The sequence below is a fragment of the Pelodiscus sinensis genome, chromosome 3 (assembly GCF_049634645.1).
Source record: "Pelodiscus sinensis isolate JC-2024 chromosome 3, ASM4963464v1, whole genome shotgun sequence".
In the NCBI taxonomy this organism is placed as follows: domain Eukaryota; kingdom Metazoa; phylum Chordata; order Testudines; family Trionychidae; genus Pelodiscus; species Pelodiscus sinensis.
The window spans coordinates 7,538,055-7,551,290 of NC_134713.1; the positions used below are offsets into that span (position 1 = coordinate 7,538,055).

Here is a 13,236-nt window from a genome sequence, read left to right on the forward strand (position 1 = left end):
GTGGAGTTCAATCCTTGCGGAGGCCATTGAGGCATTTGGGGCAAAAATTCATCAGGGATGGTACTTGGTCCTGCTGTGAAGGCAGGGGACTGGACTCGATGACCTTGCAAGGTCCCTTCCAGTTCTAGTAGATAGGCAATCTCCATTATTATTTATTTATTTCAAAAATATGCAAAGAGCTTCTTTCACCCGATGGTCATGAATACAAAGCACTTCCCACAGTGCCCCGGCGCTCCTGGCACCTCCTCCCGGAGGGCTAGAAACGCGGACATCTTGTACCCATCTGTTCCAGCCAGCCCATCCCCTTGCGTCTTCAATGCTCACCCTGCCTGGGAGACACCTTGTCATTGTGGAGCGTGTTCCCAGTGGAGGCCATGTTCAAAGGATCCCACCCATGGGCCATGTCTTGAGCCCCACATAAACCCAAACTGGACCATGGGCCACAAACAACAGGCCAAGGGCTGCGTGTTGAGCAGTATTGGTTTAAAACTATTTTATTTTATATTCTTTAACCGAAACTTAAAGTAGTCAGCTTATCCGTCACTGTTTCTACTCATGATACACTATATTTTTTAATTGTTTACTCCTTCATGGCTGTAAGGGCTGCCAGGTCTTGTCTTGTACTTCGGCTTATCTTTTGGAATGTTCCAATCTAGTTCCTTGTGTTTGCTCATTGTAGTCGTGCTCTGCCAACTCCCTTAAGCACGGAAGCCATATTCTCTCATGCTTTCGGTTCAGGCGTTGCCTGCGTGCATGTTTTGCACCAGACTTTATCCAGGCCTAAGCTTGCCTGATTACATGACTGTGGTTTGGTCAAGACAGAGCTGCTCAGGTTTCCCCACAGATGCCTCTATGAGCTCCTCTTGTTTTCATCTATCAGTTGGAGAGTGTTTTGAATCCATAGGCACCGCCAGACGGGAAACACTTACCGATCGGAATAGTCATCGAGGAAAATGAATTCAAGAATGACAAATGTCAGGTGCTACACAGAGGCCTAGTCTATACTTGCAGATAAGGGTTCCTCAGGGGTCTGTGTTGGGACCGGCTCTGTTCAATATCTTCATCAATGATTTAGATATTGACATAAAAAGTACGCTTATTAAGTTTGCAGATGATACCAAGCTGGGAGGGGTTGCAACTAATCTGGAGGATAGGGTCATAATTCAAAATGATCTGGACAAATTGGAGAAATGGTCTGAGGTAAACAGGATGAAGTTTAATAAAGACAAATACAAAGTGTTCCACTTGGGAAGGAACAATCAATTTCATGCATACAGAATAGGAAGCTACTGTCTAGGAAGGAGTACGGCAGAAAGGGATCTAGGGGTTATAGTGGACCACAAGCTGAATATCAATGTGATGCTGTTGCAAAAAAAACAAACATGATTCTGGGATGCATTAACAGGTGTGTTGTGAGTAAGACACAAGAAGTCGTTCTTCCGCTCTACTCTGTGCTGGTTAGGCCTCATTTGGAGTATTGTGTCCAGTTCTTGGCACTGCATTTCAAGAAAGATGTGGAGAAATTGGAGAGGGTCCAGAGAAGAGCAACAAGAATGATTAAAGGTCTAGAGAACATGACCTATGAAAGATGACTGAAAGAATTGGGTCTGTTTAGTTTAGAAAAGAGAAGATAGCGGGGGGGACATGATAGCAGTTTTCAGGTATCTAAAAGGGTGTCATGAGGAGGAGGGAGAAAACTTGTTCCTCTTGGCCTCTGATGACAGAACAAGAAGCAATGGGCTTAAACTGCAGCAAGGGAGATGTAGGTTGGACATTAGGAAAAATTTCCTAACTGTCAGGGTAGTTAAACACTGGAATAAATTGCCCAGGGAGGTTGTGGAATCCCCATCTATGGAGATATTTAAGAGTAGGTTAGATAAATGTCTATCAGGGATGGTCTAGACAGTATTTGGTCTTTCCATGGGGGCAGTGGACTGGACTCAATATCCTCTCGAGGTCCGTTCCAGTCCTAGTATTCTATGATTCTATGAATTAAGATGTGCCACTTCCGCTATGTTAAGTGTGTATCGGAAGTCGAAGTAGCTTAACTCAAATTTTGTCCACACTGCGGGAAGTTGAAAGGAGCACACTCTCCCTTCGACTTCCCTCACCCCTCATAGAAGCAGGACTACCGGCATTGATGGGAGATCCCCTTCAGTTTGAATGGCATGTCTTCACTAGACACACTAATTAGAACCCTGGAACATGGAAAGTGTCTGCTTTGATCCTCTTTGTCGCGTAGACAGGGCCACAGGGAGGAAAATATCACTGCACAAATGCAGTTGGAGTTCTATGCTCTAGTCTGTCACTGCTGTAAAGAAAGAATGTAGACAAACTGGAAATGATGCAAAGGCAAAGAACAAGGAGGATCAAAGGAATGGAATGCATGTGAGCCATGGCTGGAGGAACTGGGTATGTTTAGTTTGGCAGAGGAGATTAAAGGAGAACATGAAAGCAATCTTTACATCCTCAAACGGCTGCCATGAAAATAGAAAAACATCAACAGCCACCAAAACCTTGCTCTCTCTTGCCACAGAGGGTAAGACAAGACATAATCAATTCAAACAGCAGCAGATTAGAGATTAAATCTCAGAAAATGTTTCCTAATTATGAGAACAGTAGGACAATGGAACAACCAAACTTAAGAAGTCATGGAATCTCCTTCCCTGGAGATTTTCAACAAGGATACGTCTAAACTACATGGCTCCATCGACGGAGCCATGTAGATTAGTTTACACGAAAAAGGGAAATGAAACTGTGATTTAAATAATCACGAGGCATAAAGGATCTGCCGACAAGGAGTTTTGGGGTTGGCACATCCCCGTCGAGACTGCTGATCAGCTGATCAGCACAGCGTGGTAGCCATTTTGATTTAAATGAAGTGGCGATTATTTAGATTGCAGCTTCATTTGCCTTTGCCATCCTGCCATCTGGCTTTGTTGACAGAGGGTTAGCCTTGCATAGTTTAGGCACAACATATCCTGCCTCCCCATCTTGGCAGGGGGATAGACTAATGGCCACTGAAGTCCCTTCTAATCCTTTGGTTCTATGATTCTATAATTCTATGGGCATAGACTGGTCTGTAGCACCATCCCCTATTACAGGGATGGCCAACCCACGGCTCTTCAAAGGAAAAATTGCGGCTCCCGCACTCGCGGCTCTTCTCATGGTCCCCTGTTCTGACCTTTTTTACTTGTCTCGTCAGGGGCGAGATTTGACACTGTGGCTAACAGAAGCCTGCTTGGGCCACACGCGGCTCTTAAAGGGGCAATGCTTTTTCTTTTGCTCAACAACTTCTTTCCCTTGACTCTTTGCACTGTATCCACCACTATTTTGGCTCTTCGTCTGTAATGGGTTGGCCACCCCTGCCCTATCACTATATGGAAGAGAGTGCCTTGTTTCAGGAGCTTGCTTTTCAGAATTTGTGGAAAAGCTGAGGGGAAATGTGGCATCTTTGACTACTTCTGGGTAGTGGGAAGAGGAGGGGCAGGATCTTGGGGGAAGAGGTGGAGCATGCACAGGGCAAAACAAGGTGGGGTGAGGATGCGTCGCTCATGCCAGGTCCTCTGTTCACCTCCCAGGCTGCCTGTGTCCTCACATCCACCTGAAGTATGGCCCCCCACAAAGTGTGAAGCCTGGGGAAGTTGCCCCAGTCCATCCTATGGACTGGACAACTCTGAAAATATAAGCCCAAATATTGGTGGAGCTGGGCCCACATTGCCGAATATTGGTGGAGCACAGGCACCATGGGTCCATGCAACTCACCGCCTAAGGATTGTGAAGAGGAACACTCATCCCAGCATCACCTCATGGTTAGAGACACAGCAGGCTGTTCTCCTTCCAGGTGCTCCCCTTGCTGTGGACTCTCTGGCCCTGCAATGATGTGTCCCCTCTCTGACTCAGCCCATGAGTCAGGTCTCACATCCATGTCCCTCCTCTGAGGGTATATGTCAAGACTTCAGCATGGGGCAGCCTTCTGGGTTAGGCAAGTGTAGAGGAACCTAAACAGCCGGGTCTTAACCAAAGCAACAATGTCTACTTTACCCAAAGTACAGACCTCTAACAAATCAAAACTCAGGCCTGTCTCAAGTCTGGTGCACGTAGTTTTTGCATAAAGTTTTTGCAAAATCATGAGTATCCTGCAAAGCACCGTGTGATCATACCAAGAAAACTGGGAGTAAACTGGTACATTTTATTTCTGATAAGCAAAAAGCAGAGACAGCCATAAAACTGTTAACCAGGCACATACTTTTGCAACATCCTGAGTAGCAGAATGTATCCCATACGGGTATGATAGGTGTCTTACATACTATGCTGTGTCTAGATTGCATCCCTTTTCCGTAAAAGGGATGCAAATTAGACACATCGTAATTGCAAATGAAGCGGGGATTTAAATCCCCCCTGCTTCATTTGCATAAAAATGGCTGATGCTTTTTTCTGGCTCGGAGCTTTGCCGGAAAAAAGCACCAGTCTAGACGTGGATCTTTCGGAAAATAAAGCTTTTTCCGAAAGATCCCTTATTCCTTATTTTAAGAGGATTAAGGTGTCTTTCGGAAAAAGCTTTATTTTCCGAAAGATCCGCATCTAGACTGGCGCTTTTTTCTGGCAAAGCTCCGAGCTGGAAAAAAGCTGTAGCCATGTTTATGCAAATGAAGCGGGGGGGATTTAAATCCCCGCTTCATTTGCAATTGCGATGTGTCTAATTTGCATCCCTTTTACGGAAAAGGGATGCAATCTAGATACAGCCTATGTAATTAATTGGTAGATATTATTAGAACAACCATGTCCTGCTTTGCTTTAAAATGGGCTTAGTAAGAACTGATGGGCAGTAGGGAGCAGGATTGACCCAGGTACTGCTGGTTGTAGCTAGAAGTAAAAGACCCTTCACACTGGCCATGGCAGGGCACAGCATCCCAAAGGGACTACACACTTCCTGCCTGATACTGTAGTTGGAAGATGGGTGAAATGTAAGTGACCTAGGCTTAAATACTATATTATAATACATCTTCTATTAATTGCTTTTGTATTGTTTTGTACTGTACAAATTGTTTTTAAATTTATAGTATTTAAGGCTGAAATGGCCCAGTAATTGTTTTTATGGATAGTAAAACTTAAAGGGCTATATTAACAGCTCGAAGGCTTGCAATACGTAAGGAAGTGGTTGAGTCTAACTGGAGTGTCCTGGTTTCTGTCAGATCTAAAATAAATTGAACCACATGAGAGGAGCACATGGCCCTCTTCCCTATGAGTCAATGCAGGGCTGTCCCTGGTGAGAGTGCAGGGCTGGGACCTAGGCAGGCCCAGCTAAAGAGTTTGCATGGCCCAAGACAGCATGTTGTGGTTGGCTGTACCGCGTGGCTGGGAGGCTCCCAGCCAGGGCAGTGAGCGAGCACAGGACCCTAAAGGCTCAGGGCCCAAGGCAACTGGCTTGCTCACCTTGCTCTAAGGCCGGGCCTGGACCTAGGTGCTGAGTTTCTAATCAGACATGGTGGGGCCTGCTTCTGCCCAGGCCTCACATCCTCTCCACCCCTTTCCCCAAGGACCCACTCCTGCCTCACTTCTTCCTGCCCCATCCAGCCTTCTGCTCCCCCCCCTCCCCGAGTGCACTGCACCCTCCATCTTCGTCCCTTCCCACAGCCGTGGAAAACATCTCATCCACAGCAGATTCTGAGAGGAAGGAGGCGGTGCTCATTGGTGGGGCCTGCCGGTGGGCAGGGGGTGCTGGCGGGGAAGAGATTCTTGCAGTGGGGCTGCCGATGGCTTCTTTAGCTGTAGAGCTTGGGGCTTGCTGAAGAATGAGGCTTAGGGGAGGGTCACCCCAATTGGCCATTCCCTATCAACCACTCTGAGGTGTGCTACGGGCTACATAGGGAGTTGCTGCAGTCCACGAAGAGCAGAGGGCTGCCTTAGGGTCGGCATGGTGAACTTCAGGTGTTGCCTCAGGCTGTCCTCTCCCCTTCCACCAGAGGCCCCGCCCCTTATGAGATGTGCTCCCCCCCTCTTTACACAGGGGCCCACAGAGACTGTCAGCACCCTTGCCTCTGGGTCACCCAACAGGAGAGAAACAGGCACAGACTCCTGGTTTACTATGCCCTCACCCAGTGCTCTAACTATTAGGATGCACTGCCTTCCCTCTTCATATAGTAAAACTGATTCTCACACGGTGCTTTAAGTCTCTTCAGGGCTGGTCCCTGCAGGCACCATGGTAAGGGCTGTGATAGCAAGAGATGGGCTTAAACCAGGGGGATATGGTACTAGGAAAAGGAACAGGGTTATGATAAAAATGAGCAGGTTTATAGAGGTCACAATCTTTTGCTGCTGCACAGAAATGAGAAAGGACCTGTAAGTTCAGCTGTTTCTCTCAAGGGGAGGATGCCGTGTGGCTGCCTCAGTTACCCCAGGCTTGAGAATTTAGCCAGGTTTCCAGGAGCCAGGGTCTTTGGCCTTTGTACCGCTATTCTGATTCCTGACAGGGAGCCTGCTGCACAGGGCCATGCCTAGAGGCTCAGGTAAGAAAGAAGGGGGTCTCGTGAGGGGAGGGGGAGGAGATTTGAGAGATGAGTGAAACAGAGAGAGGGCTGGCATGCAGCGGCACAGTGATGTGAGCATTACACACCGTGCAGCCAAGCTGTAACTGAACCCAACCTCTCAGCCAGACACATTTGTTAGAGAAGTAATCTAAAGGTCTGCTGATGGGAGGGACAATTTCCCTGGTGCTCAGCAATTCAAAAGTAGCAACAGTGGCACCTGGATCCCTTGCCCTTTTAAATCGCAGGGGGAGCCCCCATGTGGCATGCTTAGAGAGGCACCTAGGGTTGCCTGGGGTGAGGGGCAGGGCCAAGCCACGCTCTCAAAGCTGATCCGTAGGCTTGCCTGGAGGGGTTGCTACCACCTGGGCAGCACTGAGGGCTGGCTGCTCCCATCCCCGCACCTTCTACCCAAGACCCCATCTCTTCCAGGAACATGGAGCTAGTCCCCTAGCCCCATTGCCCTATTGCCCAAGGGGCTGTCAAGGCTGTTAGCTCTGTGAACTTGCAGCAGTTTATCCCAGTGAGTTTATTTTATTTTATGAAAAAAAGAAGAAAGGAAATTTTAGGGGAAGAAAAGTAACCCCTATAAATCAATCAAAACACTTCCAAGAATGTTTGTAATTCTCCGCTACAGCCAGTTACTTTTATTAAAAGGATAAGAACAAGTTATTATGGGTGATACACGGGCTCCCTTGAAGATATTTTCCAGCTCAAGAAATTCTTTACAGCCCAGGTGGAAAGGATCCAAGGATTTTGGAAAAAAGGCATCATTTCCCAGATAGCCAGAGGTCCGGCATTAACAACTTCTGTCGCCATCATTCACTAGAACTACAAAAAGAGAGGAAACTCTCACATTCTGCATGATAGCCATTAAAACAAGGAAAATATGGCAATGCCTTTCACATCAAAAAACATCACTGACTGTTGAAAGCAGATATTCCTGGTGAACTCAAATGCAGGGGATGAATTGCAATCCTGCAACATTATTTTAGGGACTTTTAATGAAGATAGTCCGGTATATCTAAACTTGCTCCCATCTGGCTTAGCAAATAAACATGCCTGATTTTTGAACATGGATCTGCCTTCCCTTCTCCCCTAGCTCTCTAGTAAAGCAGGCAAAGTCTCGTTTTCTTACAAATGACCTTCCAATTAACATTCGACACACTTAAAGTGACAACCACAACAAATGAGCTTATTACCAAAAAAGTGCCATAGCAAAGTAAACATTAAAACTGCTGGAAATATGATACAAAAATGTCACTGAAATGTTCATCAAAAGTGTAAAATATAAGTCTAAATTTGAAATGCCCTGGAAGGATTTAATCAAAATTGTGAACTTTACAAATCTTGACGATCTCTATGATATACAGAAAAATAAACCAAAAATATATAAGGTGTAGAAGAACATGACTTACTTCCACAGATAGTTTCTCTTTCAAACTCATTTTGAGCATATTTAAAAATAAAAACAATATCAATGTTGTGAGATTGTGGCTTATCGTCTCATCAGACTCAGACAACGCCTCAGTTTCCCTTGTTGGGTGTGTGTGTGACTCAGCTCTAGCTGAACCAGGCCTCTCCTCCCACCTGGGGCAAAACAATGTCAACAGGAAAACTGGGCTAGTGATGCTTCCTCCAGAGCCAAGTGAACATTTCTTCTTTTTAGCTGTTTTCATGTTGGGACACCATTTTCTCCTCTCCTCGGCTCTTCTCTGAGTTCCTCCCAGCTTGCTTTTGCAGACCTCATTTTTCAGCCATTTCTTCTTGTTAAGTTCTGCCCTCCTAGTCTTCTCTGATCTCTTTCTTACCGGAGAGACTCACAATGGGTCCCACCAGCTCCCCTCAGTCTTGTGTCTACATTACAAAGAAAAGTCGCAATTTGCGTCTCTTTTTCAGCTTTTTTCCAAAAGAAGCTTTTCTGACATTCGGCCCTTCTACCTGGGGCCAAATGTCAGAAAAACACTTTCTTTTGGAGCATCCCTTCTTCCTCGTAAAACAAGTTTTACAAAGATGCTGAAAAAAACATGTCTGCTTTTCTGAAATTTATTTTGGAAAAATAGGTGTGTACTTTGGATGCGGCAGAGCTTTTCCAGGATACCTCCAGTACACCAGAAAAGCTCTGTAGTCTAGACATATCCAGAGGCCAGGAAGCCTTCCAAATCCTGAAATGAGATCCAGAAAGGAGACTTGTCCAGAAATGGGCAAGCAGGCGAGAAGGAATTATAATGGAATCAAATTGGCAGCTGTCATGGTGAGTGCTACTACCAAGAAAATTCTGTGATTGAATCTGTCCTCATCTGTTTATTGCCAATATTGTCCTTCTGTCCATGATTATGAGAGTGAAATATACAAATCCTGAACATTTAAAAAAATGTAAGTGTCAGAGGACAACATGTCAATCATTTTAGAGTCACTCAAGCTACATCAGACTACAAGCGTCTTTCGGAAGAAGCTTTTTTTGGAAGAGATCTTCTGAAAAAACTTCTTCCAAAAGACAGCATCCACACTGCAAAAGTGCATCAAAAAAGCAATCTGCTTTTTCGAAAGAGAGTGTCCACACTGAATGGATGCTCTCTCACATGTAAGCTGTGTTTGCTATGGACTGAGTGGCCACCAGGGCACCCGCGCTTTTTCCTTTTTCCTCTTTTTCTGAAAGAACTCCCTCTTCCCCGTCTATACATGCCATTTTGCAAAAGAGCTCTTTCACAAAAAGGCTTCTTCCTCATAGAACGAGGATTACCAATGCCGGAAAAACCCCTCTGTTCTTTTGATTTTCTTGCGAAAGAACATGATTGCGGTGTGGACGTTCCTCGAGTTTTGTCAGAAAAACAGCTGAGACATACCCTCAGTGACTTTATTTAATTATTATTAAATATTTATTCCTCCCTTGCATACTCAAAAATTGTGATCAGCTCACCCCCAATCTTCTCTTTGCTAAGATAAAGAGATTGAGTATGACAGACCCTATGGTCTCTCTCCTCGCTCGTTCTCTCTTTCACACACACACACCACTCAAAACTTATATCCGTTGCTTTTTTGATTATCAAGGATTAACGTTTTAAATGGCAGACCTCTTGCTCTGGTAAGCACTGCACAATGATATCAAGAAGACACATTCCCCATGCTCTCTCCTATGGTCTTTCCTTTTGTCCTGTTTTATTATTTCCTATGCTCTAAAATGAAACAGCTCTGTAGACTTAGGGGTGATTTTGGCTGCAGATCCTATTTATGGACAGAGTGGCCATAAATAGTTGGGATTAGTCCTGCCTAGAGCAGGGGGCTGGACATGATGACCTTCTGAGGTCTTTTCCAGCTCTATGGTTCTATGATTCTATGGCTCTATGTGATGCCAAATTGCCCATACATGGTTCACTTAATTGCCTCTCTGCTATTCTTCATGCAAACACTGGCCTGGGGGTGAAGCTGGGTGTTACTAGGTCTGAGAGGGGCAATCTCTGTATCACTGAGCACTGGAGATTCTGGACAAGTCCTGGGTAAGGCGCCTGTAAACTTATTCATATGTGGCAATCCCAGATAGTTCAGATTCAGGGCAGTATTATAGTCTCCTTTTCCCCATGTGCTAGGGAAGTGCCCTGTGTTCTAAGCCTACAAGGTCAGGAAACAGCAACTGTAGAAAAGAGAGACATAAATGTTCCGTTTACACAGAGATGTCTGCCTTATGGAATCTGGAACTTACCTTCCTTCTACAGCAAGGGATACCAATAGCGCACACTCCAATCTGTACAGAAGGCCAGCGGCATGCAGGGGAGCAGAATTCTCTCCGACCTATACAATATCTGGGATCACTCCGGCCTAAACAGAGAGAAAACAATCTTGATTTTTATTCCCACAGCAGAGCATCTTCAGTTGTTCCAATGGTTCATTACTGTCACTGTTCAAAATGTTCGCCTTCTTCCCAGTCAGAATTTGTCTAGCTTCAATATAAAACTATTGGATCACTTAGTACTTTTATTTACTAGATTGAAGAGCCTATTATAAAACATTTATCCCTTGCTTGCATACTCAGACACTGTGATCAACTCACCCCCTAACCTTCTCTTTGCTAAGCTAAAGAGATTGAGTTTTCTGAGTCTATCACTGTAAGCCTTGTCTTCTAATCCTTTATTTGTTCCTGTGGCTTTTCTCTCAACCCTCTCCAATTTGTCAACATCCTCTCTGATGTGCGGACACCAGACCTGGACACAATGTTTAAGAAGTGGTCACAACTGGAGGTGACAACTAGAGAAATAAAATAACCTCTCTGTTCCTATTTGAGATTCTCCTCTGTACATATGCAAGGATTTTGCATTAACCCTTTTAGCCACAGGTTTGCACTGGAAGCTCACTTTCAACTCATTGTCCACCCACAATCCTCAAATCTGGTGTTTCAGGGTCACTGCTTCCCAGAATGGAGTCAGTCTGTCCTATGGCTATAGTAGAGCTTTGTTCCTAGGTCTATATATTTATATCTAGCTGCATGATTGTTCACTTTTGCCCAGCTTACCACGTGATACAAAGTCCTCTGCATCAGTGACCCGCCCTTAATTTTTGACACCTGCAAATGTAACGCTGACAGGTGGAACAGAACCTGGGAACTCTGGAGCTTAGTGTATGAACTTCCATGCATGAGCTAAAAGCCTGCTGGCTCTCAGCTAAGGCTGTGTAGAAGACACATTATTGTCCCTGTAAGTGGTCTAAGTGCCACTAGATGAGCCAGTGAATTAACCCAGTAAATATGTGGGTTACACAAAATTTAAAGGTGATGATTTTATGCTTTCTTTCAAGCCCTTGAGAAAAATATTGACTAGCAAGAACCAGTCCCTGTTGGGGATCCTACTACAGGTCATACCTCAGTCAAATCTGAATGGATCCTAATAGGCACTTTAAAGTGCTTTTCTGATCCCAGGACTATTTTCCAACTAAATATCAAGTCTCTTCTACACACCATAAAAAAAAACTTAAGAAGAAAAAAGCTTCTATATTGTCCCTTCATTTTATTATGATCTTACCTGCAGAGCTTTGCAGCACCAGGAAGAAAACAGCAAAGAGAAGGTAAAGAATCCTCATAGCTGAAGTTTTCCTGGGATCTTATTGCTGCCAGAAAGAAGAGACTGGTAGATAGACAGGAGAAGGAGAGTATTTATGGACTGCTGGGGATTGTGAAATGCTGAACTGTTGAAATCTTGTTTTGAAACAGTTCGCATTTAACAAGTTTATGGTGCAATCTGTTATTAACAATTATTATAATATGTACATTAAAAAACTTGTGAAAAATTTCAGGGAAATAGTCGACAAGTCCCTGCCTAGAGGAAGTTCCGGTATGAATCTAGCAAATGTTTCCCACCCAGTCAAAACTTCACAGAAGAGTATGGAATGCCTCCCATTAAATTTAAATGAGGGTCCTTGTGCATCAAATAATTCCAGAACACAGCTGTACCTGGGAACTATTGGCTCTAGGGTGTGTGTATTTGTGTATTTGTTTTGTATAATATTAATCAGTATGGGTATGCCTATACTACCACCGTAGTTCGAACTAGGGTGGTAGTGTAGACATACCCTATAATATTAATCTAGCCCTCTAAACAGCAGGGCTAGATTTGAAATAAACTACGCTACTTGAGCTACGCTAATTGCGTAGCTTAAGTTGAAACAGCTTATTTCGAATTTGGGCACATCTAGGGTATGTCTAGACTAGACCTCATTTTTTGAGGAAGAAGGGTTCTTTTGAAAAAGGTTTTTTTTTTTTTCTGAAAGAACCGCATCTAAACTACCTTCACTTTTGAAAAAAAATCACTGTAAAAAAGTGAGTGGAAGAAGATATGCAAATTAGCACCAAATTTGCATATCTCCTTCTGAAAAATAAACGTAGTCTAGATGTGCCCCTACACATATTCTGAAATAGAGCACTCTTCCTCCGACTTCCCTTACTCCTTGTACAATGAGGTTTATAGAAGCTGGAGCAAGAAGCCGGTTATTTTGAATTTATTTAGAAATAACGGGCTTGCTATATAGAACCCAGCGGTAGTGTAGACGCAGGTATAGTTTTGTCGACAAAAGTCCACTTTTGTCGACAAAACCCTGTAGTCTAAACACACCCTTTGTCATCTGCTATACCCCCTCCAGTGGTTCCCAACTTTTTGGCATCGCGCTCCCCCTTTTTGATTTTTGAGAAACCCTCACACCCCCCCCCCACAAAAAAAAAATAGCAGCAAAACTTGGGGAATAATGCCTTTTGTCGACAGAGTTCTGTCGACAGGAGGCGTTATTGCATCTACACTGTCCTTTACGTCTACATTCTCATGTCAACAAAGCAGCTTGCTTTGTCAACAGAACTGGATATAGTCTAGACGCTCTTTGTCAACAGAAGCTTTGTTGACAGTATCTGTCGACAAAGCCTCTGTCGACAAAAGCTTGTAGTCTAGACATGCCCAAAGTGAAGAAGAATCAACAATGTGATGTAGTTGCAAAAAGGTTAATATCCTTCTGGGAGGTATTCGGCACCGATTGTATGTAAGACATGGGACAAAATTGCCCCACTCTACTGAACACTGGGAAGGTCCCTGCTGGTGTGCAGTTCTGGAGACCACACTTCAGGATGAGGTGGACAAATTGGAAAGTTTCCAGAGGGGAGCAGCTAAAATGTCAAAGGATGAGAAAACCCAACCCTGTGAATGTGTAGTCTGCTGGAAAGAAGACTGACGGGGGC

General features: G+C 44.5%; 1 protein-coding gene across 3 annotated transcripts in view; it reads right to left on the bottom strand.

Moving 5' to 3' along the window:
• Positions 1-10,313: 10,313 nt before the first annotated feature.
• Positions 10,314-13,236, bottom strand: part of LOC102455312 (beta-defensin 5) — a 47,379-nt gene continuing 44,456 nt past the window's right edge. For 2 of the 3 annotated variants that reach the window (XR_012902446.1, XR_012902445.1), the window contains exon 7: positions 11,541-11,641. The gene's annotated coding sequence lies outside the window, so the exon portion shown is untranslated. Of the gene's footprint in view, positions 10,344-11,539; positions 11,642-13,236 lie in introns of those variants that run through there. The other variant, XR_012902447.1, reaches the window with a different exon arrangement.